We start from the raw sequence: 27,336 nt of genomic DNA on the forward strand, positions 1-27,336 counted from the left end.
TACACATGCACACAAGTACGCACATATGCACACTCACGTATGCAGGTGTGCACACACAGGACAAGTGCAGCCACTGAGGGGAAGCTTTGGGTTTCATAGTGTGATTGTAGTGTTTTTGGGTTACCTTCTTCCATAACACCTGTTTTCCCAGCAAGAACAATGAATGTAGATGTTTTATCTCACTGGACGTCTTCTCCCCGTCTCCTTCACAGATAGGCTAACTGGGACGATCCACAAACCTGAAGTGCTTTCCTGACCCAAACTGCTAAGCTTCGTCTTGTGTTTTGTCCCAAGTCCTCACTCTTCCTACGGCAGTGTCGATTTCACTGGTTTTCTTCAAATCACAGAACCTGCTGAGTTTCTGGCAGTTTCGACCGTAAGCTCTTCCCTCAGCACCTGGGAGTCTCCCTAAAGGGAGGTCCATCTGCCCTTCCTGATTCCATATCACTGTGGGCTCCTACCCTCTGCTCCCCACGCCCCACCGTGTTCCCCAGCAGCCAGGCCTCACCCGCTAGCCACTAGTTTAGCTACGAGATTGGCCAGGCTTTAGAAACTTCTCTTGAACTCACATCAACAATGTACAGCTTAAGCCCCAGGGAAATTACCCAAGGGAGGCTGCCATTTGGGTCAGGAGATCATCTTCAGCGGACAGGAGGGAGCGGATCCCAAGAGGAACCACACTGGGAAATTGTGGCTCAGAAATGCTGAGAGATAAAGGGCTGTGTGACTCCCCATCTGAGGCTGTCCCTCCAGGATTAAGGGAAATGGATCATCCTCCCAGGAAAGAAAGCAGGCATTTGCCTGGGGCAGCTTCTGTGATGAGCAAATCAATTCAAGGAGGCTTGACAGGGAATTGAAATTAGGTGCAAGGCAAGACAGGAACAGGGAAGGCGGTTTCCTGCTACATATTTTATTTGTGCGCATAACCCCAAGGCAGTGGCCGAGACAGCTAATAAATGAGGCGCCATAAAAGAGCTTATCTTTGAGGAAAAGGAGATGTCCCCAAGCACTCAATTACAGTGTGAAAAGTCTTAGCTGCTGGGGCTCTGTGCCCGGCAGGAAGTTAAACTCTCTAAGGCCGGTTTCGGTGCTGGGGGTGGGGGGTGGGACAGACACACCACCATCTACCCGGAAACACTGAGCATGGTCACTGCGCTTGGAAGGTACAGTTTAGGAGCTGGACGCTCCAGAAAGCTAGAGCTACCCTGATGGGGACGTACGAATGCCTGATGGGTGCGTGTGGGCAGGGAAAAAGGACTCCCCTATCTATCACATTGGTTGGATCTGGAAAGATGATGGCCCACCCGCTTGCATTAAGTGGTCCAGAGCTTCGATGGGGTCAAATCAGATGACTCAGTTCCCCTCGGAAGTTAGGAAACCATGTGCAAAACAGAATGGCAAGGAAATTAATTTTCTAACCGTGCAGAATTCACTGGGTAGGAGAAATGAGTGTATCTACATTAAAACAGACCTACAAATCAAGAGAGAGATCCTGACGCCAAATCAGTGTGTGGCCCTCGTTTTTGAACCTGGCTTCATGACAGTTAAATGAGAATGCCTCACGAACCCGGTTAAACACGTAGCCATCATTGCTCGGGACACATCCACGTCCCTACAGTGTGTTCACACAGATGGTGGGCTCTAACTGGAGGGTCGCGAGTCCCAGTCCCAATTCTTAGCAGTCCCAGTGCCAGCCGGAGACCCAGCCTCCATGCCCGGTACCACGTAGGATTTGGGAGATGCCCTTCTGAAAACTACCCTGTAAACGCTTAACTATTGCATAAGCTTGAAATTAGGTCAAGGTCCAACAGGAAGGTACTGGGAGCTGGGAATTTAAAGGGAACTGGATGAATGGCCTGTTTGCAGAGGTGTGGGCATGGCGAAGGGACTCGGCAGGAAAGGTGCAGGTGCCTCAGCAGCAGAAGTAGGGGGAGGCTGCGGCCGACCCCCCAGCCTGAGCAAGCGCGGGATAGGCGAATTTTCATTAAAATCAATTTCTCCCTAAGAAGAGAATTAAATGCAAAGAAATAAGATTGTGTCGGGTAGAACTGAACTTTGAAGCTCCACAAACCATTGTGATACTTCAGATTTTTTGCTGCCACTCTCACCCCCGAGAACCGATTTTTACCCCAGCTGAGACCCCAGCTGAGAACGCATTTTTTTTTACCAATTTTTTTTTTTACCAACTGAGAACCAATTTTTACCCCAGCTGAGAACGCATGCTGCAGACAGAGACGGGGATTCGTGAAGTCTTCTTGAGCAGTGCATTCATCCCTGGGAGCACAAAGAGGAATAAGAAGTGTCCCGCCCAGGAGCTTGGAGGCCAGGATTAGAGGCAATTTCAGGGAAAGAAAAAGAAACTATCATGGGAGTGGGGGTGGGGTTGGATAGGAAGCTGAAGCCCAGAGAGGTTGAGTGTTTTCCCAAAAGTCACACAGCTGATGAGCCAAGATTGCAGTTCAGGTTGTGTGACTCCAGAGCCTGGGTTCTTAGGACCTTCGATAGAGGAAGCAAGAACTCCTGTCCCCTTTAAGGTCCTTCCAGCTGGAGTAAGAATCGAATTGACATGAGACAGATTAACAGGAGAAAATCAAATGTAATAGCATAAGTAAGAGAAATCCCCACAGATAGGGAAATTACAAAGACGGGCAAAATGAGACAACAAATATCCCCAAACCTAGGGGACCGCGCGTGACCGTTTACCGCTCCAAGTCTGTAGGTCACCGTGGTAGTTTTGCTGTGCGGGCCCTCACACGTCTGCGCTTGGCTGGCGGGTTGGCTGGACGCCAGCTAATCCAGCTACACAGACCGCTGGTCCGTCATTGAGAAGGGTGACCCGGCCACACGTCCGTCCCCATCCACCTGACTAGCCTGGCTTGTTCACGTGATGGATCAAAGCTACAAGGCCAGAAGTGTGCGAAACCTCGTGAGGCCCAGGCTTAGAACTCAGTGTCACTTTTGGATAAAACAGGTAACGAGGGCCAGCCCAGAACCAGGAGGTGGAGAGAGCGACTTTGCCTCTCACGGGAGAGGCTGCAAAGAACTGGGACCATTTGACAGTCTCTCCAGAAGTTGTAGCCATAGAATAGGCAAGAGGCGACAATTACGGACTCTCATTTTAGAGAGAAACACGTATATTTCATTCATTCACCCATCTCCCAAATAGTTTTTGAGTGCATACTTGGGAGCAGGCATCCTTCCAGGCCTGAAGATAGAATGCTCGTGTTCTCTCTCTCTCTCTCTCTCTCTCTCTCTCTCTCTCTCTCACACACACACACACACACACACACACACACACACACACACACACACAGTGTGCCCCCGAGGGAGATTCTCACAAGTGAGAAAGGCCAGGGTCCCACCGGGAGGATATGGCACATGCAAGCCAGGATACGTTGAGGAACATTTGATAACAAGACAGATGCAATGGTAAAGGGAGATTTGGGGGAAATGTCAAAGACCTGATTATTTAGATGATGTCAACATATGACACTAACTTCCTATGTCCACCCCTCCACCCACTGACCATGCAGGAAGCGAAACAATTTGCTGACAGTTAATTCATCAAAAGTCAACACATCCAAGATCACATTGCTAAAAGCCAAATCATACAGAAAAACAATTTGCTGAACGTACCTTATTTCTTTCACTGTCTGTTATGAATCTACAAAATTCTGTACAGAAAAGAATGATTTTAACGGCTTCTTTAGATTTCTGTGTTGTTCCTTATTTTGTCTGCCTAAGCGAATTTTGAAGAACTTTCCTTTTGTTTTCTTGGCTCTCTGCTGTTGCAGGTGAAAGTTACGGGGGAGCAGGAAGGCCCAGCCGAGTGACATAAAGTATATTCTCATCCAGGTCTTGCTCCCTCTCCAAATCCATTCGGTTTCAGAGATTCACGTAAAAAGTTACTGGGTTTGGATAGCAAGGAGACATCAACACATTTATCTTCCTTTATTCTGTGTTTGGGGAACAAGAGTGTGGATAGCAAAGGTTCAGATAGCCAGGGTTCCTGCCTGTCGTGCGGACTGGTTTTTCTCATTACTGTATTCTTATTCAGTAATGCATTTTACATCTTTGGCTTTAGGTGAATTGACCTTGAGCCAACCATGTGACCTTCATCAGTCACTTCTCTGAGCCCTAATTCCCGGCCAGGACAGGAGACAACACAGAGAACCCACAGGGAGGATGTGGGGCTCAAGAGAGACCATCTGTGGATGCTTTGGAATCTCACAGCACCTTTGCCAAAATCTGCAGTGATTTGGGCAAGGCCATGTTCCTCTATGGGTCTCAGTTTCCCCACCAGGGAAAGGAGGGGCTGACCCAGATTAGGAGTTCTCCGGCTGGGTGGCTACCCGTCAGAAGCCCCCATCTGTGGTCAGACGTAACCCTGGCACACTGTCCAGGCCACTGGGCAGGCAACAGGGATGGCATTGTTTTTAATGTTTATTCATTTTTGAGAAAGACAGAGAGGGAGAGGGAGAGGGAGAGGGGGGGAGAGCATGAGTGGGGGAGGGGCAGAGAGAGGAGGGGGCAGAGGATCCCAAGCATGCTCTGTGCTGACCGCCCAATGCGGGGCTCAAACTCACGAACCGTGAGATCATGACCTGAGCCAAAGTCAGACGCTTAACTGACTGAGCCACCCACGGGGCCCCAGAAATGGCATTTTAACATGTTTTCTGGACGATTTCTAAGCAGCCAGTCCAGCCCAAACCACTCCTGTCTGTGGAAGCTTCCAGACTTAGTGAGCAGCTCCGTGGCTGCCCAAAGACCCACACCAGCGAGCTAGCCAAACAGAGCACTGGCCGTTGACGTCTCTGGCACAGACCCTCAGGGCAATAGTAAAAGTCACGGTGACAATGACGATCACAGTGGCAGCGAGGGCAGTCGTGTATCTAGTGGGCGTTTCAGGTTCGTGCTGAGCGTTTCACTCAGGCCAGCTCACCCAGCCCTCAGACCAGCCCCCCAGGGCAGACCGCCGCATTCCCAGTTTGCACACGAGGGGGCTGACGCTCCAAGAGGCTCTGCTGTCGTAGCTCCCAGGTGGCACCTGCTCCTGAAGTCAGTGACAAGGCAACGTTTGTGCTCCTAATACTGCAGTAGGGCGAGTGGTGCACCCCCAAGCTTCATGTCTGCTCAGAACCTCAGAGTGTGACCTTATTTATTTATTAAGTTTATTTATTTATTTTAAGAGAGAGAGAGAGAGAGTGAGGGAGTGTGCAGGGGAGGGGCAAAGAGACAGGGAGAGAGAGAATCCCGAGCAGGCTCTGTACTATCAGCATGGAGTCCATCGTGGGGCTTGAACGCATGGACCGTGAGATCATCACCTGAGCCGAAACCATGAGTCAGACACGAAACCACCTGAGCCACCCAGACCCCCAAAATGTGACCTTGTTTAAAAATAGGTCTTTGTAGGGGCGCCTGGGTGGCTCAGTCGGTTGAGCGGCCAACTTCGGCTCAGGTCATGATCTCGCGGTCCATGAGTTCGAGCCCCGCGTCGGGCTGTGCTGACGGCTCGGAGCCTGGAGCCTGTTTCAGATTCTGTGTCTCCCTCTCTCTGACCCTCCCCCATTCATGCTCTGTCTCTCTCTGTCTCAAAAATAAATAAAAGGTTAAAAAAAATTTTTAAAAAAATAGGTCTTTGTAGATGTGATTCATTAAGGATCTCAAGATGAAATCATCCTGGATTTACGGTGGGCCTGAAAGCCGATGATGGGTGTCCCTAGAAGATGGGAAGATTCCCACGGAGACACACAGAGGAGGAGGTGATGTGAAGACAGAGGCAGAGACTCGAGTGACGTGGCTCTAGCCACGGAATCCGGGGACAGCCAGCAACACCTGAAGCTCAGAGAGCCTCAGGACAGTTCCCTCCTTGGGGCCTTCAGAGAAAACTAACCCTCCCTGCACCCAGACTCAACTCTGGCCTCCAGAACCGGGAAAGAATCCATTTCTGGGATTCTAAGCCACCAAGTCTGCGGTGATCTGTTTCAGTAGCCTTAGGAAGCTATCGCAGCACACAGTTGGCAGGAAAGTGTTTCCTTACCTCCAGGTGGCCGTAGGGGCAGGGCCAGGGCGCTTGGAAATCAGTCTTTCACCATCTAACACTTAATGCCAAGCAGATCGACGGGTGGCGGGCTACTTGCCAGGCTGAGGTACACGTTCCGCTTACCAGGAAGACCAAGGGGAACTTTTAACGTTGATATTTTCTTCCTGAAGTCGAGCACCTGTTCAGTGCTCGGTACTTTGCCTCGTGCACCCTGGTCCTCCCGGCACCCTGCAGAGGAGACCTCCTGTCCCCGATGAGGGCACCTGCACTCCAGAGAGCCTGCTTTGCCCACATCACCTGGCATGCAGGAGGCCCGTCAGGACTTGAACCCACGGCTCCCCAGCTGTGAGGTCTCATCTTTCCTCCTGTTCTCCCTCCCTCGTTTTCCCTAACGCTCAGTTTCCCTGCTTATCTCCTTCCCACAGTCTCCGGCAGAGTTAATTAGCAAGCTTATCTCCTTAGGGTTTTCTGCCAGGCCTTCTCCAGAAGGGCTCGTCCCTCAGAAGCAGTCCACAAGCAAATGCAAATCCGGAGAAAGAATCTGGGCCCTCCAGAGTTTCAAGGCATAAGCCTGGGTTTTCAACAGAAAGGTGGAAATTTCCGGTTCTGCAGTTCCTGACGTGAGTGACAGGTGCCCAGCTTCTGGTTCTTTCTGTGGTGTCGGCCAGCAGCCGCCTCCCTCCTCGCTGACACTTGAGCGAACCCTGGGAACCTGGCAGGGGAAGCTGACCCTTAGCTGATCCTCACAGCCCCTGGGGTGAGAGCCTGATTCGCCGTCTGAGGGGACTGTCTCCTGTGGCCGCTGTGACACAGGACCACAAACTGGAGCCTTTCAGGAACAGAAATTTTTCTTTTCTCACAGTTTTAGGGGGCAGAAGTTGGAAATAAAAGCTTGGGCCAGGCCCGGCTCCTCCAGAAGCCCTGGGGGAGAATCCGCTCCCTGCCCCTCTCCTGGCTTCCTGTGGCTGCTGGCTTTCCTCCGTGTGCAGCCACAGCCCGTGATCTCTGCCCCATCTTCATAGTGCCTTCTCCTCTGGCGGCCACCCCCTGCCGCTTACAGGGGCACATAGGATGCACTTGGGACCCACGCTGATGGAATCCAGGGTGAGGTCACTAACTGAATCATCTTGCGCCCTATGACATGACTGTCACACCCCCAGGCACTATGAGACGGAGTGAGTGGAGCACCCTGTCCCTCTCCTGTGGTTGGGGGGGGGGGGTCACGACCCATCAACAGCCTTCCTCCTTCCTTTGCTCCTTCACCCACTTCTCTTTTTTTATTTTTTTAAGTTTATTTGTTTATTTTGAGAGAGAGAGAGAGAGAGCAGGGGAGGGGCAGAGGGAGCAGGAGCACAGAGCCCTATGTGGGGCTCGAACTCACGAACCGTGAGATTGCGATCCGAGCCGAACCCAAGACTCGGACGCTTAAGCGACTGAGCCACCCAGGCGCCCCTCTCCCTGACCCGTTTCTTGTCTTAAAGTGGGCGAGGGGCTCAAGAGCTGTGAGTTGACGCTGCCTTCCCTGTGCGTCCTGATGCAGAGACTCGAAGCCGCCTTTGGTGTCTCTGCCTCCGTTGCTTCTCCGAGTCCAAGTGAAGCTTCTGTTTTGAGACCCAGCTACCCCTACAACATAGATGTGAGCTAGGTGGCAGCGTGGGTGCAGGGCGAGGAGCTGTTGCCCCCGCCCAGGAGGCTCAGAGGGCATAAAAGGGGCACGTTCAGTGCCTAGATTTTCGGGAATCGGTAGAACGCAGTTTGGGGGGACAGGTCATGGTGAGGCAGGGCTGTGCTTGATTCCTGTGGCCGCCGCCACAGACGACCGCTAATTTGGTGGCTGAGAACCACATCAATTTCCCCTCCTACGGTTCTGAGGTCAGAGTCTGAAATCACTTTCACTGGGCAGGGATGACTCCCTCTGACTCTGGGGGGGTTTGACTTCGTGCCTTTTCCCCCTGCGAGACCACCCACATCCCTTGTCTTGTGTCCCCTCCTCGTCCCTCAGAGCCACCAGCATGGCATCTTCTCTCTCATCTCTGACCTCCTGCCTCCTTTGTAAAAGGACCCTGTGATTACATTGGATGGGATAGTCCAGAATAGCCTCCCCATCTCAAGTTTCGTAACTTAATCATGCCTGCAAAGTCCCTCTTGGCATGCCAGCTAACCTGTTCACGGATTCTGGGGATTCACATGTGGACATTTTTGTGAGAGAGTTGGGGGCCGGGATGGGGCATTCGGGCAGTGGTAACATTTCCTACGGTTCAAGCGCGTGAGATTGCAGGATGTATGGAAAGTGGCAGGTGGCCCAGGTGGCCAGTGGGGTTATAGGGGAGCTGGCGTTTGAGAGGGGACTCAGAGGCACACAGGACCAGACCACAAGCCACCTGTGTACTCAGCCTGAATAGTGACTGGATTAGTCTGCTCAGCCGCCATGGCCAAGTACCGCGGACGGGGAGCTTTAAACAACAGAAATGTACTGCCTCGCGGTTCTGGAGTCTGGAAGTCCAAGATCAAAGTGTCAGTAGGGCAGTTTCTTCTGAGGCCTCTCTCCTTGCCTGGTAGACAACCGTCTTCTCCCTGTGTCCTCATGTGGTCATCCTGTGTGTGTGTGTGTGTGTGTGTGTGTGTGTGTGTGTGTGTCCTGATTGCCTTCTCTTATGAGGACACCAGTCATAATGGATGGGGCCCACCCAGGTGATCTCATTTTGCCTTAATCACCTCTTTAGACTCCCTGTCTCCAAATACAGTCACACCCTGAGGCCCTGGAGGTTCGAACTTCAACATATGAATTTTGCCCAGGGGTGGGGACCAGGAGGGGATGACACAATTCAGCCCACAACAGTGATTGAAAGTCAAAGTCTTAGAACAAGAAGTCACCACGGCTTAGGTGCTAACTCTACCTCTTACGAACAGTGTGGCCTTGGGCAGGCTGCCTAATCTCTGGCCTCATCTGAAAATTAAAGATAACAATAGTAATAGTACCTACTATTACAACAGTAATAGCTGGCCTTACAAAGGTTGAATCCATCTATTCATTCAAATAGTTACTGATGGGACCATGCGCCAGGCATTCCTATAGGTGCTGGGGATATAATAAAAACAAGAGACAAAAACACTTGTCACCGTGGAGCCTTTGCTATAGTGGAGGGAGACATAAAACAGTGTGAAAAGTCCTCTATAACGTGTGCTGAAATGCGATAAGCGCTGTGGCGAAAATTAGAGCAGGGAAGGTGGGTGGGAAGCCCGTCTGGGGAGGTATTGAATTGGACCTGGGGTTGTCAGCGAAGGTCTTGGTGGCAAAGTGACAACTGGGCAAAGACGGGAAGGGTGCGTGGGAATGAGACATGCAGATAGCTGGAGAAAGAGCCCACCAAGCAGAGGGAACAACTAGTGCAAAGGCCCTGGGGCAGGAACACATCTGATCTGTTGAAAGAACAGCAAGGAGGCCAGTGAGGGCAGGGAGTGAGTGAAGAAAGAACAATTGGAGACAAAATTGTATTGATGGAGGACCGGGAAACAGCGGACCGTGGACTGCTCCAGAGGCCGTTTCAAGGGCTTTGGGCTTTCTCTTTGGGAGAGATGGCAGCCTTCTGGGGATTTGGGGCTGAGGAGTGACAGCTTCTGTCACTTAAATGCACATAAAAACATTTTATGTTTTTAATGTGTGTTTAATTTTGAGAGAGAGAGAGAGAGCGCGCACACATGTACGAGCAGGGAAGAGGCAACGAGAAAGAGAGAGGGAGACAGGGAGAGAGAATCCAAGCAGGTTCTTCACAGTCAGTGCAGAGCCCAGTGTGGGGCTTGATCCCATGAACTGTGAAATCATGACCTGAACTGAAATCAAGAGCTGGACGCTCACCCACCGAGCCACCCAGGCGCCCCTCGAAGCTCCTTTTTAAAAGGATGTTCTTGGGTCGGCTTTAGCTCAAGCGGTTGCTTCGCATGTGGTTATTAAAAGGATGTCCTTGACTGCGTGTTACAACAGCCTGTAGGAGGCCAAGGGTAAAAGCTGGGAAACCAGTCAGGAGGTTCGTACAACCATTCAGGCAAATGGCAGTGGCCGCTTGGACCAGGGTGGCGGTGGAGGAAGTGATGAGAAATGGTGGCTTCCCAACACAGCAGCCTTTGTAAGTTTTCATGGGCAGAATGCTCTGGCAGGCTGGACGTGCGATATGAAAGCAAGACCAGAGCCGAGAGACCCCAAGCATGAAGCTGCTGTTAACTGAGGTGGTGAAGTGAAGTAGATCGGGGGTCAGTCTTAGACATGGTAGTGTAGACGTGACCATTAGCCATCCCCGGACGGGTGAGCTGACATGTGTAAAGTACAGGCCGTCACAGGGTGGCTTGTCCAGAATCCGATGCCGAGGTGCAGTTTGGGATGAGGGACGTTGGTCAGGGGTCCTCACCCATTGAGAGGCACGGAGAGGGCAGAGGGAGAGGTTGGGCTGTGATACAAGCCCAAGGGCAGCTCAGCCAGCCCCATGGGGAGTCTGCAGCTGAAATGGCCCGTTAGATTGGGCCGTGCTGTGGCCCAGGCCTTTCTACCCCTCCACCAGCAGTCGTCGGAAGTGGGCCATTCTGGGAAGGGCGTGCGCGGGGGCCAGGCGGTTCTCTGCCGCTGAGGCTGACCCTAAAGGGACTGATGGCTGGAGGCATCTGCCAAAAGCAGTCCTTTCCCGCAGCCCCGCAGAATGGCACGACTCCGTGCTGGTCGTGCCCACGTTCCCTCGTCTGCAAGTCCAAAATTCAAAAATCTCAGAAGAAGCAATTATTTTTCAGCGGTTTGCACCAAAACCGGACCTGAGCAGACGTGAGCCTCCTTGCTGTCCTTCTTTCTGTCCCGTTTAGTGGGGCTCTAGATGGTTCTCTTCCTCCTCGGACTATGGCAGCTGTGTCTCCTACATCTTCCCCGACCTTTCTGGCTGCCCCTCCTCTGTCCCCTCCCGCCCTCTTCTTCTTCCGATCCATGGATGCTGGCCCTCCCCAGTTCTGCCCTTGGCCCGTGCACTCCTCACTGCAAACGCTGTCCCACGATGGTCTTCTCCGCTAGTTGTGTCCGTGTCCACTCTTCTCGGAGCTCCCGCTCTTCCGCTGCACTTCCCTCCCAAGCTCCGGACCCAGGTGTCTACTCCCTTAAGGCACAACACCACAAGAGATCATACGGGTTCCTAAAAACACGCCCAGTCCAAAATCAGCATTTTCTCTCTACATCTGCTTTTCCTCCCGTATCCCCTTATTTCAGTGGATGGAGCCACCAACCACCTACGTGCCCTGTAGGTCATCCTGAACTCTCCGTCCTCCTCATTCCCCTATTGAGCACTTAGTATGGGCCAGGCACAATGCTAAGTATATTACCCACGTTACCTCCCTTAACAAGAAACTCGAGTTACTTGAGACAGGAAGTGAGACATTTGGACGTGTGTCAAAAGTGCACGTGGACATAGAGTCCACGCACTGGGGCTGGAGTGGGGGTGGAGAGCAGACCTCTCTTTCTTCTCTCACAGTTTTAATGGCCAGACTCTCGTGGGGGCCGAAGGAGTTGGTATTAACCGTATTTAAATTTGCATTTTTCCCGTTGAGATACACTTATATGATCATGATTCACTTCTCCGGGTGTCGAAAACAAGCTGCTAAAATGGAAAAGTGGCCCACTGTGTCCACACACTGTCCGTTGTCTTTCTGTTGATTTGAAGGAGGGTAAGGTTCCCTCTGATAAAAGTACTTGAAGGATTTCTGCTCAGCCCATATTTAGGACAGGATGGCCAGCATTCAGAGGGGATGTTAGGCACCAAAACGTGGACTCTGAAGGAGCAAAAAGTGATGTTTCCCAGGGAGGCAACATGAAGTGTGGAAGGACCTTGGCTCAGAGCGCCCCCCTTGGTTTGAGTCCCCACACAACTGCCAGTGTGGCCTTGACCTCTTACCCTCTCTTGTGTCACTTCCTGCACATGTAAAATGGGTCACAGGTGCCCTGAGGATGAAATGGGTCAACGTACACAAGGCAAGCGTGGATGTGGCCCACGTGCAGACAACTAAAGGGAAAATCTTCTAGCAGAGGGAATAACCGAGGCAAGAATCTGCCTGGCGTGTTCTAGAACAGTGCTGCCCAATAGAAGCAGAATTCGGAGCACCTGTCTGTCTGTCTCTCTCTCTCTCTCTCTTAAAAATAAATAAATCTTAAAAATTTTATTTATTTAAAAAAAAATTTTTTTTAACATTTATTTATTATTGAAAGAGAGACACAGAGCATGAGCAGGGGAGGGGCAGAGCCAGAGGGAGACACAGAATCCGAAGCAGGCTCCAGGCTCTGAGCTGTCAGCACAGAGCCCGACGTGGGGCTCGAACTCACAAACCGCGAGGTCATGACTTGAGCCGAAGCCGGACGCTCAACCGACTGAGCCACCCAGGTGCCCCAAAAATTTTTTTAAAAAGAGAGAATTCAAGCCACAAATGCAAATGCTTCTGGTGGCCACGTTAAGAAAAGTAAAAAAGAAACCGGTAAAATTGCTTTTGAGAATGTGTTGTATTCAGCCCCATACATCCAAAACATTGGTTCAGCACGGAATCATTATATAACCTGTGTTAATGGGCATTCTAAATTTTTTTTTCTGTACTCAGTCTTGGGAATTGGTGTGTACTTTATACTTAACAGTACATCTCAGTTCAGACTGGCTACATGTCCGGCTCTCAACAACCACATGAGACGAGGGCTACCGTATTAAGCTCAGTTCTGGAAAGAGTGAGGACATGTATATGGCGGGAGTGGCATGAAAGGGAAGGGAAGTGAGAGAGGAGGAGGGAACTGGAGGGAACCGTTAGGTTAGCTGTTGGATCCAAGCACAGGGGCAGAGTGTGGGAGAGTCTGACCAGAGGGCTGACGGAATGTGATTTCCGTTCCAAATGCTCACTTTGGCTGCTGTGTGGGTAACAGACTGGAGAAGGTACGCCCGATGTCCTCGGAGAGCTGCTCCGAGGCGAGTCTTTCAACAGTAGTGGTCGTAGTAATCGTAACACGGTAATAATAAGCAACCACTGTCACATCCATCACCCTGTTGGATCAATGTGCCCATTTTATAGGTAGGAAAAGTGGGAGTACAAGAGTGAGCAATCATCCCCCATGTCACAGCTAGTATCACAGAAAGGACTGGGGCCCCTTGCCCTGGCCACAGTTCCTTCCCACCCTCCAGAAATGGCTGCCTGGAGGGAGAGAGGTCCCAGGCCAGGCACTCGGCCCTGCTTCAGGTCTCTGCATTATGTCCTTTAATTCAGGAGCCATATGCTTTCAAATACTGTGTTTGCCTGGATGGCACATCATGGGCCGTGGGGCCAGATTCCTGCAAACCAGAGTTCCTGCGGGCATCTTGAGCTGTCTCACCAATCTGGGTGGGGGGGGGGGTGGATCTTTAAACCCTCCAAACACAGATCCAGCTCCCCCTCATTTCCTTCTTTTATGTTCTGGAAAAAAGAGTAGGAAACTCACCCGTGCCACATGGCACTGAGAGAGAGGCATGGGCTTGGGGTCCGATCAGGCCGCCCCCTCACCCCTTGTGACACTTAGCTTCCCTGAGCCGTATTGGCTCGTCTGCAAAATGAGGCTACCAGCCTCCCCTTGTTTAGTGACAGTCACACTGCCTGGGTCACAGAAGGTGCTGGGTGAGTTTTAATTTCCTTTCTTGCCTCCCCCTGCCCTTTATGAAGTCATATTTAAATGTATCCTATAACAACACAAACTATAAATTCAGAGTTCTAGAAAAAAATGATGAGTGGTCTGATAGAAATTTGGATTTTCACAAGTCCTCCAAGATGATGAACACACGGTAATTTAATGATGCCCTTACGTGACTTTCTGGAGAAACTTCTAGAACTTCAGCCTCCGCACCGCCGGCATTGGGGCTGGATACTCCTTCGTGGTGCAGGCCGTCCTGGGCATCGTGCCCCGTTGAGCCACAACCCTGGCTCTACCCCCCAGCTACCAGTAACATCTCCTTTTACACCAAAAATGTCTCCAGATGTCGCCACATGCCCCTGGGGGCAGAGTCACCCCTAGTTTAGAACCACTGTCGTTAGCTGGTGTTTTGGAATAAATACAGGCTCGAGACTCGAACCAACCTGGCTTTTCCACCTGTTACTGTGTGATGTGGGGCGAGTCTGCCTGTGTGTGTGTGTGTGTGTGTGTGTGTGTGTGTGTGTGTGCCCGCCCTCACTTCTCTACTTCTTTCCTTATATCTAAATAATGACCTTTTAGTCAGTGGCCGCTGTGTATCATGCATTAACTCCTGTGATTCCCACCAAAAGCCTATGTGATTATTATCCATTTTACAGATGAAGATACTGAGGCACAGAGAGAAGATGCTCATACACGGTCACACTGCCAACGTCAGGCAAGCTTGTTTTCAAGTCGGAGCATTTCAGTGCCACACCCTGTGCTCTACACCTGTGAAATCACCTGCCTAGCACACCTAGAACCTGGCCAGGCACATAGTAAATGCTCAGCAAACACTAGTTCCCCTTCTCAAAAAACAGTTTCAATCAAGAAGATTGTTAGGGTCAGGGTGGCTGACTGGCTCAGTCGGTTGAGCATCTGACTTAGGCTCAGGTCATGATCTCACGGTTTGTGGGTTCGAGCCCTGTCAAGTGTGCTGACATCACAGAGCCCACTTCAGATCCTTTGTCCCCCTTTTTCTGAACCTCCCCCACTCATGCTCATTCTCTCTTGCTCTCTCTCAAAAATGAATAAACGGTTTTAGGGGGCACGCGGGTGGTTCAGTCGGTTAAGTGTCCGACTTCGGCTCAGGTCATGGTCTCATAGTTTGTGGTTTCGAGCCCCACATCGGGCTCTGTGCTGGCAGCTCAGAGCCTGGAACCTGCTTCGGATTCTGTGTCTCGCTCTCTGACCCTCCCCCCTTGCACTCTGTCTCTCTCTCTCTCTCTCTCTCAAGAATAAATAAACATTAAAAAAATTTTTTTAATAAAAAAAGAAGATTCTTAAGGTCCCACATTCCAAGGTTGCATCTCAAAGTGTTTGTGTTGGAATAGGAAAGGAGCTTAAAATCTACTCGTGACCTTCTCTTGTGCCAGGATACCACACCTGGAAGGGTTTGACTCTGTAAGTGGGGGTGAGGGGGGATGCTGCGACAGCGACAGCGGGGGACGAATCACGTGCTCTTGCTCATGTGCTCAAAAGAGGCAGGAGCAGGGTCTTCAAACCCATCCCTTGGCTTCAAGCCAAGATCTTTCTGGGCACTTTGTCTGTATGGATGCATCATGTTTTGAATCTGTATCGGGTTCCTATTACTGTTGTAACAAGTTATCACAAACTCAGTGGGTTAAATCAGCACGTATATTATCTTACAGTTCCGAGCTCAATTGTCTAAATGGGTCGGCAGGACTATGTTCTTTCCCGAAGGTTCCAGGGAGGAATTCATCCCCTGGCTTCTAGAGGCTTCTAGAGGCTTCTACACTGCTTCCCGCGTGGCGCCTCCTCCATCTTCAAGCTTCTGCTTCTGTAGTAACATCTCTTTTTCAGACTCTGACCTTCCTGCCTTTCTCTTTTGAGGATCCTTAAAAGGATCATCCACCTGGATAATCCAGGATCTTTCCCATCCTAAAATCCTTCATTTAATCCCACCTGCAAAGTCCCTTTGCCCTGTAAGGTGACACAGGTACAGGTTCTGGGGATTGGGGCATGGAATCCTCTGAAGGGAATTATTCTGCTCTGGCGTCCTTCGTGCTCTAAGTTTGCATGAGGGGAAATAAAACCTGAGAATATGGAAGGCCATTTCCTCTATTTCATGCCTCCCGTGGGCAGCTCGATGCAGTTGAGACCCTCTGGGCTTCCCGCTCACCCAGCCTGGGGCCTGACGGCCAGAACCCCCCTTTGCACCTGTGTGACCTTAGGCGCGTTAGCTCGGCATTCTGAGCTGCCCCCTGTCTAACAGGTTGATGCACACCTTACCGTTTGGCGTAAGTTTAAAAAAAAAAATCTCTGTTAAGTGGCTAATCAGGTCCCAGCTCCTGGAAAGCAGTCGAGAAATAGGGGCTGCTGTAAGGATTCACTCAGCGGGTCAGCTTCATGCTGAAGAAGGCTCACTGTGGACCTGCCTGTGAGCAGAAGCCCTGCTTTGGGCAGGTCCCCTGGGACTCTGCAATTCCAGAAACCACGCTTGGGAGACTTGAAAAACTTCCCTAACTCAAACAGGCCTTTGGCGAGAGAGCTGGCTCTGAGAGAACATCAAACCCAGTGTTTAGGGGACTGTTTTCCTAAGGCAGTGACAGCCTCTAATGGGAAGTCTTACCTGCTGCTGAGTCTCATTTATCAGACCTTGTCAGTGCACTGCCTTGCCCTGGGGTTCTTCCTCTGTGCACCCAACTTCTTTATTTAAATACAATATGGAGAAAATAGAAAATCAAGCTTGTTAGAATTATGCCTGAAAAGGGCCCACGGGGGCTCTCTTTATGAGGAGAATAATACATGCTTTAGTGCATGGATTTTCTCTGTGTGGGCTCTTTACAGGATTTTTTTTTCTCTTTCACTTATTCTCAGTTACGTCCCAAATGAATTCATTCGACAAAAGATTTTGAACACATGCTAGGTGCCAGGTACTGCACTCTGTGCTGAGGATGCAGGACTAGAGTCAGAGACGTTTTCTTTTCATCTAGAGTTCATACTCTAATTAAGAAGACAGACACTCAAACTGATAATTATAGATCAACCTGGGAAATGCAAATTTAGTGAGATTGACTGTCAAGTCTAAAAGGGAGGAATTGGAAAGATCAGGTGGATTAGGTAAGCGCATTCCTTAGTTTAAAAGTATTTACTGGGGAGCCTGGGTGGCTCAGTTTGTTAAGCATCCAAGCATTCCGGCTTAGGTCATGATCTCCTGGTTCATGAGTTCGAGCCCCGTGTCAGACTCTGCAATGACAGTACAGAACCTGCTTTGGATTCTGCCTCCCTCTCTCTCTGCCCTCCCCTGCTCTCTCTCTCTCTCAAACAAATAAATAAATATTTTTTTAAAAAAAGTATTTACCAAGCACTTCTTATATTGATCCAGGCACCAGGGAATGACACAGGGATGTGGTCTTTGTTCTTGGACCTTATGTCTCATGGGGATGGAGGAGAGGTCTTTTTCAGACCCCAAGCTGCCTCACCACCAATGCATAGTTATAGAACCTTGGCCATTAAACTAATAAATACTTTAAAATTAGTGACAAATGCTAAGAAGGAATAAATAGAGTAAGGGGCTAGAGTCCTGGAAGGAACGGCAGCTTTACTGAGGGTGGATGGGAAGGTCCTCTGTGAGAAGCTAGCACTGGCGGCAAGACTCGGATGCTAAGAAGGAAGCAGCCCTCTGAGGATCTAGGATGTGCAAAGGTCCTGAGGCAGGAACTTGCTTGAATGGGTCAAGGAAAGCTGAAGTGTTGTTAGCAAGGGAAGGAGATGAGGTTAGAGGGGTAGCAGGGGCCCCATGATGGAGGATCTCACCACTACGCTAAGGAGCTGGGATTTTTTTTCTTTTCTTTTTTCTTTTTTTATTTCAGCATAGTTGACATACAGTATCATATTAGTTTCAGGTGTACAACATAATGATTCAACAATCGTGTCCTTTACTCAGTGCTCCTCAAGATAAGTGTACTCTTAATCCCCTTCACCTGTTTCCCCACCCACCTGCCCTCTGGCAGCCACCAATTTGTTCTCTGTATTTTTTTAATTTTTTTTTAACGTTTATTTATTTTGGAGACAGAGAGAGACAGAGCATGATTGGGGGAGGGGCAGAGAGAGAGGGAGACACAGAATTGGAAGCAGGATCCAGGCTCTGAGCCATCAGCCCAGAACCCGACACAGGGCTCGAACTCACGGACCGCGAGATCGTGACCTGAGCTGAAGTCAGACGCTTAACCGACTGAGCCACCCAGGCGCCTCTGTTCTCTGTATTTTAAGGTCTGTCTTTAGACATGTGAGACATGTCTCTTTTGTATTTTGTTTGTTCATTTTGTTTCTTAAATTCCACATAGAGTGAAATCATATGGTGTTTGTCTTTCTTTGACTTGTTTTGTGTAGCATTATACTCTCTACCTCCATCCGTGTCATTGCAAATGGCACGACTGCATTCTTTTTATGGCTGAGTAACATGCCAGCATTCAGATACACACACATACACACACATACACGCACACACACACCCCATATCTTCTTTATCCAGTCATCTGTCAGTGGACACGTGAGCTGCTTTCATATCTTGGCTGTTGTAATAATGCTGCAAAGCACAGAGGTGCATATATCTTTTTGAATTAGTGTCTTGTTTTCTTTTTGAGAAAGAGACAGAGCCAGTGGGGGAGAGGCGGGGGGGGGGGGGGAGACACAGAATCCGAAGCAGGCTCCAGGCTCTGAGCTGTCAGCACAGAGCCTGATGTGGGGCTTGAACCCACGAGCTGTGAGATCATGACCTGAGCCGAAGTTGGATGCTTAACCGACTGAGCCACCCAGGCGCCCCTAATTAGTGTCTTGTTTTCTTTGGGTAAATGCCCGGTAGTGCAGTTACCAGGTCATATGGTAGTTCTCTTTTTAATTTTTTGAGGATCCTCCATATTGTTTTCCACAGTGGCTGGACCAATTCACATCACCAACAGTGCACAAGGGTTCCTTTTTCTCCACATCCTCACCAACACTTGTCATTTCTTGTCTTCTTGATACGAATCAATCTGACAGGTGCAAGGCGGTCTCTCATTGTGGTTTTGATTTGCATTTCCTTGATGATGAGTGATGCTGAGCATCTTTTCATGTGTCTGTTGGCCATCTGTAGGTCTTTCTTAGAGAAATGTCTGTTCATGTCTTTTGCCCATTTTTAAATTAGATTGCTTTTTTTTGGTGTTGAATTGTATAAGTCATTGCTATATTTTGGATATTAACTCCTTATCAGATATATCATTGCAAATATGTTCTCCCATTCAGTAAATTGCCTTTTGGTTTTGTTGATGGTTTCCTCCACTGTATAAAAGCAGTGTTTTGTTTTGTTTTGTTTTGTTTTGTTTTGTTTTGTTGGTGTAGTCCCAATAGTTTAATTTTGCTTTTGTTTCCATTGCCAGAGGACACATAACTGGAAAAATGTTTCTATAGCCGATGTCAGAGAAATTACCGCCTGTGTTCTGCTCTAGGAATTGCATGGTTTCAGGTCTCCCACGTAGATCTTGGAAGCTTTGGTATGCTTGGAGTTTCCGTGGTGCACCTGCCAGCCTCAGAGAAGCTCCAGAAAAGGGAACCTCACTTCTCTGTGAGGTCTCAGCTGGGGTCAGACTCAGATTCAAGCGCTTTACTTCTCAAAGGAGTGAGCTCCCTGTCACTTGAGGGATACAAGGAAGCTTATTGATAGGATTTCATGGAAAGGAGCCGGGTTGACCTGGAGTCCAGCCCCAGCTGGAAAGGCATGGCCCAAGAAGGGACAACATGATTCCTCAAGAGGCAGGCTCTAAGCCAGTCCTGCCCCTGAAACACCGAGTTTTAGTTCTTCTTTGTTAGCTCTGTCACATACTCGTTTCTAGATTCTCCCCTTCAATTGTTCACGTGGTAGTTCACGCATGATCCCCCTTCACTGCACACGCCCTCCCCAAGCACCTTGTCTGGGCCTCTTGACAGGGGCATCTCTCGGTGTGCAGGGCCCGTGGGCGCAGAGAAGAAGGTGCCAGCAGCTTGGCAGGCAGGGGACAGGTAGTGACAAGCAGTGAAGCTGAAAAGGTAAGAAGGAGTGTTCCGGGCGGACAGGGGTGGGAGGAGGAGGAAGGAGGCTCCCCATGGAGGAGACCACCAGGGTCAGGCCAGCCTCGTGGACAGCTGCAGGCCCTCTCCTGCTTCTCCTCTGTCTCAGCGGCTTTGGCCTTTTCTCAAAAAGGCTGGCACTTGAGGTGGAGGGAGGAACCCAGGCTGTGGAAAAGGGCCAGCGGGAGTTGCAGCCTGGCTCGGCTCGCAGGCAGGTAACCCTCAGGAACCGGGCTGAGCGGAGCCAGGCTCCAGGAAATGTGGCTGGGGCCACTGGGTCCCTGGGAGCTTTTAGCTCGGCATGAGCGCCTGCCACGGCCTCAGGAGCTGAGCTGAGCTGAGTGCGGAGCTGAGGAAGGCACCTGGGAAAGAAAGATAAGCTCCCCACACTGCTCAGAGAGACTCCCAAGAAAATTCAGAAAAAGCTGCAGGGCCCAATGAGGTTGCACGCGCATAGTCTGTAAACTTGGCCGCATGTCACATGTTCCGTTGTCTGGGTCCCCTGTTTTCATCATCTGAATGTGGGCTTCCTTCTCTGCTGTCCCTTTCTCAGCCTCAGAGCTGGCACGGCTGGAAGACCAGGCGTCAAATCCTGTCTGCTGTGTATCAGGTGAATGACTTGGGCAGTCACCTCACCTTTCTATGTCTCGGTTTCCTTGTCTGTAAATTGGGAATAATGTTACCTACCTAGAAAGAGTCTTAGGCACATTAGAATTACTCACTGTAACTGCATAGACAGTCACACTGTTCATGCTCAGCACAGGTGGCTGTGATGTCATTTAAGATGTTTGCCTTGCCTGACGATTTCATGGAAAGTCCAGTAGATCTGGGTTCGAATCCCACCTTCTGCCACTGCCTTACCAGCTGTGGGACCTTAGCTGAGAGTTTTTACCTTGAGCCCCCATTCTCTCATCAGTAGTCGGTTCAGATTATACCTGATGTCTGAGGTGATTCTCAGTGGCACCCATGGACTCTGAAAATGTCTTGGTTTGAAAAGCAAATCATGTGTTCTCCCCACCCGTCAGTAAAGTGGGCATGACAGCACGTCCTCGGGGACTTCTAGAAGGACGATCCAGGAAAAGGCAAAGGAGAATTCATGATAAGCCTGAAAATGCCCAGCCAGCCAGCCACCCCACCCGCCATAGCCCAGCCCACAGTCACATTCCTAGAGGTGTCAGTCCCAGCCCCATGTCCAAAAAGAAGCAGTTTAAATTCACAGCATGTAGCAAAAGTTGTTGGAAACCTTCTTCTCTTTCTCTCTTGATCTCAGCACCGCTAGCATACTGAGCTGCCCATAAAGACCACCTCCTGCCCATTAGATGCCCCCAAGTCACCCCGACCCCAAAGAAGTATTTACAGAGAGTCCCTGCAGTCAGTCCTGGGGAAGGAAGAGGTGTTAACTCTCCAGCCCTTGGGCTCGGCTCATGGAAAGGCAGACAAAGCCCCTGGCTGGTGATGCGGGCAGGCGGGGGAGGGGGGCCAGCACTGAGATGCAGAAAGCATCTGTTTGGGGCATTCTAGGGTCTTGAGCCAGAAAACACCGTGCACCCACAGGATTTTAGATCCGTGTAGCCCAGGCGCCGTGGCTCCTTCAGGGCTGTAGACCCGGTACCCAGCACGGCCCCAGCTTACAGCAGGAACTCAGTAACTTGTGTCCACTGTAAGAATGAACAAACCAATCCATTCTGTAGCTGGGAAAACCAAGACCCAGGCTGAGGGTGTGCTGGTCTCCAGTTACAGGTGTCCCCAGGGTCCTGGACCTTATTCCAGGCTGCCTTATACCTGCAGCACCCCTTATCCAGGCCCCCATGCTTGTCTGTTTCGACACCCCCTAGTGCCCACGCAAACGAGGAAGAACGGTAAGGCGTGCCCAGAAGAACTACCACCAAGCCCTCTGACCTCTGTCTTCATTGGAACGTAGACTCCTGACCACACTGAGTAACAGACCATCAGGGTGTGGTTAACCTACCCTCCAGAACCCCTCAACGTGGGCTTATCCTGATAGACTTTACTTGTGTTTTCTGACCTGCTCGTCAGCTGTCCTCACCTATTAGGATGTGGCAGCGCCTCATTTTTAATTAGAATTAGCAGAGTCAGTTTGGCGTTACATGGCCCATTTGCTCCCAAGACTCTTCAAAAACGTCTTCTCCCCCGGAAACTCCCACGTGGATGTTCAAACCTGAGAATTTGACTTAAAAGTCCAGATTAAAGAAATTCTACTAGAATAAAGTCTTTGTCAGAGCATGCTAATTGGAAGTCAAGAGGGGACTCAATTTATGTTTCAGCGGAGCGGAGTGTTCGGGAATGAATTTAACGAAGTCGCATGATTGATCTCATGCAAATGCAAGATAGAATCACAGAGGGTGGCTGTTAATGAGACTGAGAGGCACCAAGGCCTTTATCACAAACATTTTCCCAATGTTTTCTCACATTCTGAGCAGCCGTCTCCTAACCAGCGTCCCTGTCTACCTGCACTCTCCCTCTGCAACCCCAGCTCCACTCTGCATCAGGGACCACTTTCCAGAGCAGTCTGATCTGCCTGCCTCCTGCTAAAACCTCCTGAAGACACCTGGGATCCACCCAGCTCTGTATAGTCCTGTGCCAAGGATGCCTCTGCAGTCTCCAAACAGACACCCTCTAAACCACTCTTGTGCTCTGCACCCCACCGGTTCCTTGACCACATCATGAATTTCCACTCTCCCTTGAAAGACTTGCTTAATGGCCATTATTTCCTATTTATTCATCCACTCACCCATTCAACAACCATCTATTAAGGGATACAATTTGCTATGGGGAAAGCACCAGTGAGCAAAAGAAACACGCAGCCTACCTCCGAAGAGCATGATGAGCAAAAGCATAAAGAAGTCAAAAGATCACGAAGGATACCATCCATGGAAGTCACGGGTGGTGGCAAAGGGACCTCCTCCTTCTCTGTAACTAGACACACACTCGAGTCTCCTTCCCCCTCCTAGAGCAGCCTCCCTTTAATTTCTTTAGAAGACATGCTTCATGTGGGCGAGACCACAGCCTTGGTCAGGACCTTTGCTGGTTACCTGCCTGGGCAGGTAGTTAGGCTGGGAGGGAGGCAAGACAGGTGCCATTGCTTACATATCCCATACTGAGGGCCAAGCCTGTGCTGAGTAAATTGCCCATATATCCTGGGTGCCCCGAAGTCCCTCCACTGCCAGGGGCATTTCCAGCAGTGGGCACAATCTGAGCATGGCAGGAGCTAGAAATTGCCATGAAGGACGTGCACACAGCAAACAGGTAGTTGGAAAGTCTGAGACAGGGAGTCTTACTTCCCGTCTCCGGCCTCAGTCTCCCCATGTGGAAGGCAGGGATGGGGCTGGACAGTGGAAGCCTGACTTTGCAGCATCTCTGGATACAAAAGGAATGGCTTTTGCTCCTTTGGTTCAGAGCAATGACTCCTGATGACTTGTAATTCTTTTTTTTTTTTTTTCAAAAATTTTCTTAATGTTTATTTATTTTTGAAGGAAAGACAAGAGTGTGAGTGGGGGAGGGGCAGAGAGAGAGGGAGACACAGACTCCGAAGCAGGCTCCAGGCTCCAAGTTGTCAGCACAGAGCCTGACGCGGGGCTCGAACTCACAGACCGCAAGGTCATGACCTGAGCCAAAGTCAGACGCTCAACCGACTGAGCCACCCAGGCACCCCTACTTGTAGTTCTTTTTTATCCAAGACTAACAATGTCTGATGCTGTCTTCCTTCTAAGGGATCCCTTCTAAGGGATCTTAGCGATGCCTCCGTCCTGCAGAGGGCAGACTTTTCAAGAACCTGGCACGTAGGAAGTTCTTGATCCATTAACTCTCACCATTGCTGTAATTGCCCAGGAGAGATGGGGGCCAGGAGAAAGTTAATCTTGTGGTCGGTCTGGCTATTTTGTCTCAGTGGATTCCCAGATGCTAGAAGCCCTGGGAGAAGCTGAGCCTGCTCCTTGCTCACCACCGATGTCCGTGCCTGGCACGTGGCCGATACTCAACAAGCATTTAAGTGATTGCGTCGTGGGAAGAAGGATATCTGTACCAGGTGTTACGGGGCAGCCTTTGCAACGTGTTGCACACAGTGCTGAAGCACTCTCATTTGGCCCCCAAAACAATGCTAAGAGGTAGGAACTGTCCTCATTTTATAGATGAGAAAATTGAGAGCCATCGATACGACTTGTCTGTGGTCACACAGGGTGTAAGTGAAGCTGTTTATCTGACTCCAAAGCCAGTGCCCCTGGCCACCAGGGTGGCTGCCTCATCAAGGTGATAACGGACCGTGTGCCAAGCACGTGCCACAGGTGGCTTTACTGAGATTCTGAAGAGCTCATCAAGTGCCCAGATTACAGGTGGGGACACCAAGGCTTGCAGTAGGACCAAAGCCTTATTGGCCGTGGAGCCAGAAGTGCCCACTGAGAGTCAGGATGGGACGAGCCTCTGCCGGGGATTCCTGGGCTGCACCTGCCACATGTCCCGTCCTTCCCTACCTGGGAAGCACATGCCTGAAGAGGTGGACACCCCCTCTGAGGGGACAGACCTGCCTTCTCCCCGTTTGGCCGAACAGGCACCCTTCAAGGCGAGGGGCTTCCCGAGCAGACAGCCCCCCCCTCGCGCTGCCCCCCTTCCTGCACCAAGTGCATGCTGGTGCCAGCTCCCTGCAAGCTGCAGGTGTGCTGATGGCTGATGGCCTGATTTTTGTCACAAAACAAAGCTGTTTGGGAAATAGTGCCTTTGCCCTCTCTCCAGTGTCTCCTAGAGAATGGGCAGGGGGGAGGATCTTTTATCTGAATCAGAAGCTCTTGGTGACAGCTTGTGTGGCCTTCAGCAAGCCATTTTGCTGCTCTGTGCCTCGATTTCCTCATCTTTCAAATGGGTATTAGAATACCCCCCTCCTAACGTAGTTATGTGGACTCATCACATAGATTAGTAGATCCTAAAAATGCCCAGCACAGGACTTAGAATGCAAATGTTGGATGAAAATGGACAGATGAGCAGACAAAAAAGGTAAAGTCTAATGAAATAAGCACAGCAAAATATCCGTGAAGAATTTTCAAAGTTATATTAAATTAAAAAAAATTTGTTCTTAAAGTTTGTTTATTTTGAGAGAGTCAGAGAGCACAAGCGGGGGAGGGGAAGAGAGAGGGGGGCACACAGGATCCGAAGCAGGCTCTGTGCTGACAGCAGAGGGCCTGATGCGGGGCTCAAACTCACAAACCGTGAGATTGTGACCTGAGCCGAAGTTGGATGCTTAGCCGACTGAGCCACCCAGGCGCCCCTTAAGTTAAAAAAAACTTTAAAGGTATTTTTAAAACTCCTACTTAAGGAGAAAATGTGTTTAAAGGATTAAGTGGTATGGGGCACACCTGTGGAGACTATTAAGGAGATTTAAAAGCCCTTATTAAAGGGCTTTTCAAGTTGATGATAGTGGCTCCATTCAAAGAATGTAATAATATGAATTATAGAATAGTTTGGACAGTTGCCCTTTCTTTCTTTTATACAAAAATGAAATAAAATTTGACATTTTACCCAGGTGCCTGGCAAGAGCTAGAAAATAGAAGAGGAGGGGGAAGGGACTAATGGCTGCGTGGGGGGAAGCCACAAGCAGAAATGATAGAGCGGTCTTCTGGAATACTGCAGGCACACATTGCTAAGCACGTTCCATTTGGTCCTCAAAACAATGCCAAGAGGTAGGGACTGTTGCTGTCTTCATTCCGAGATGTGTTTTCCACACAGTTTCCCGAGAGGCCCCAACTGGATTAAGTTCTGGTGGCCCACAGAGGTGACTTGCTGATAACACACCCTCTATACACTTCCTTCAGTTACCCACACCCTTACCGGCATTTTCTAGAAACAACTCACACACAAAACCCATGTCAGGGTCTGCTTCCGGCGAATCCAGAATAGCATAGCCAGATAAAATAACAAGTAGGAACCAAATAAGATAACAAGGAATGTCGGCCAAGAGACGTAAACACAATTTACAAAGTTTAAGCTGCACCATACCCCTAGGCAGTAGGTATGGGTCCTGTGACGTGAAGAGAACTCCGTGCGAGGCACGCTGGATACAGAGTGGAAACAGCAGCATGAATCCTCTGTCATCTTTTATCCATTTGAGCTGAGAGGTGCAGTCCAAAGAAGGCAGGATTTTGAGTCCGAAAATCCAACTTTGCATCCTCTTTTGTGGGTGCAATCAGGGGTGATTGGAGTGGCCCAGTCAGGTGGAGGCCGGCAGCAGGAGGAAGTGAAAGAATTCACCCAAAGCAGAATAAAGGACATAGAAGTTTATCAAATACAGTCACTGCAAGGGGGGCAGTGAGCAGGACAGCAAAGGAGAAACTGTCTGGCATGAGGGGTGACGAAGGGCTATAGTATTGGAGGGAGTGAGGAGGTATGAGAACATATGGAATTTTCCTTTTTCGGTAACTGTGCCCGGTTACAAGTAGCCCGATGGTCAGTTGGGGCTTATGGCTGGTTCAGGGTGGGTCACTTAATTCACCTGTCTGCGTTCAGCCCAGGGGGTCACTGGGGGCCATTGCTCAAGCCTGTTACCTAAAAGCGGTCTCCACATCTTTCCTTTACAAGTGGGACCAGTAACATTAGCCCTTCGTCTTCTAGAGCCTCAGTTTCCTAATCTGCAGCGATAATTCACAACTCATAGTTGGGTTGTGAAGAAAGATCCAGTGAGATATGGCATCTAAAATCTTTTTGTAAACAACAAGATCCACAAAGTAAAGGGCCCCGACCAGAGATTTTGGAAGAAGGCACCCCCTTGTCAAAATCCTGTGCCAGAAGGGATTGTTTCCAACTGCCCTTTAATTCTGAAGCACGTTATTTTAAAATGAGTGCCAACCGCACACCTACCACAAGAAACACCAATACCTTAACTTTACAAAACGAGTTACCAAGGGATTTTAGGTAAATATGGTCATGTACAGCCTTCTGACAGATCTTCCTCCCACAAATACCTAACAAAATGAACTTTAAAAAAGTTGTTAAAAAACAAAAACAAACCTTAACTTTGATACGGGAAAAAAAAAATACGGCCAGCAGCAAGCCAAGAAGGAAACATACCATACGCTGTGAAAATTGGCAGCCAGGGAAGGATATTCTAGCATAGGACATTCTGTCTCCACCCTTCCGAAACAGCACTGACCAGGGAAGGGGATTCAATACCCCCTAAGAACTCTCACTAACATCCTTGATTGGGGGGGGAACTGGAGTGAGGAGATGAGTCAGCAGTCCTGGGGAAGATACTTTCCCCCGCAGCAGTCCTCCCCAAAAGACTTCTCATTTTTCAAGCCTATTCTGATTTGAGGAGACCAGTTGAAGCCCACAAAAGCTGGGTGTACCCCTGACCTCCTGGAATGGATTCTGGTGCGTGTCACTTAAAATCTCAGAGGCCAGAGCAGAGCCCAGATGCTCCAAGTTTGCTCTGCTCCCCAGCCCTAATGTTGGCCTCCATTTATGGAAAAGTTACTAAAAGACAGGACTCACACCCCCAATTGTGATTTGAAAGAAAAGACATCGTGGAAGAAGATCAGAAAAG

General features: G+C 49.9%; 1 protein-coding gene across 3 annotated transcripts in view; it reads left to right on the forward strand.

The window, feature by feature from the left end:
- Nucleotides 1-27,336, forward strand: part of SLC2A9 (solute carrier family 2 member 9) — a 257,130-nt gene that overhangs the window by 203,489 nt on the left and 26,305 nt on the right. The window lies entirely within an intron of this gene.

The sequence above is a fragment of the Panthera tigris genome, chromosome B1 (genome assembly GCF_018350195.1).
Source record: "Panthera tigris isolate Pti1 chromosome B1, P.tigris_Pti1_mat1.1, whole genome shotgun sequence".
Classification (NCBI taxonomy): domain Eukaryota; kingdom Metazoa; phylum Chordata; class Mammalia; order Carnivora; family Felidae; genus Panthera; species Panthera tigris.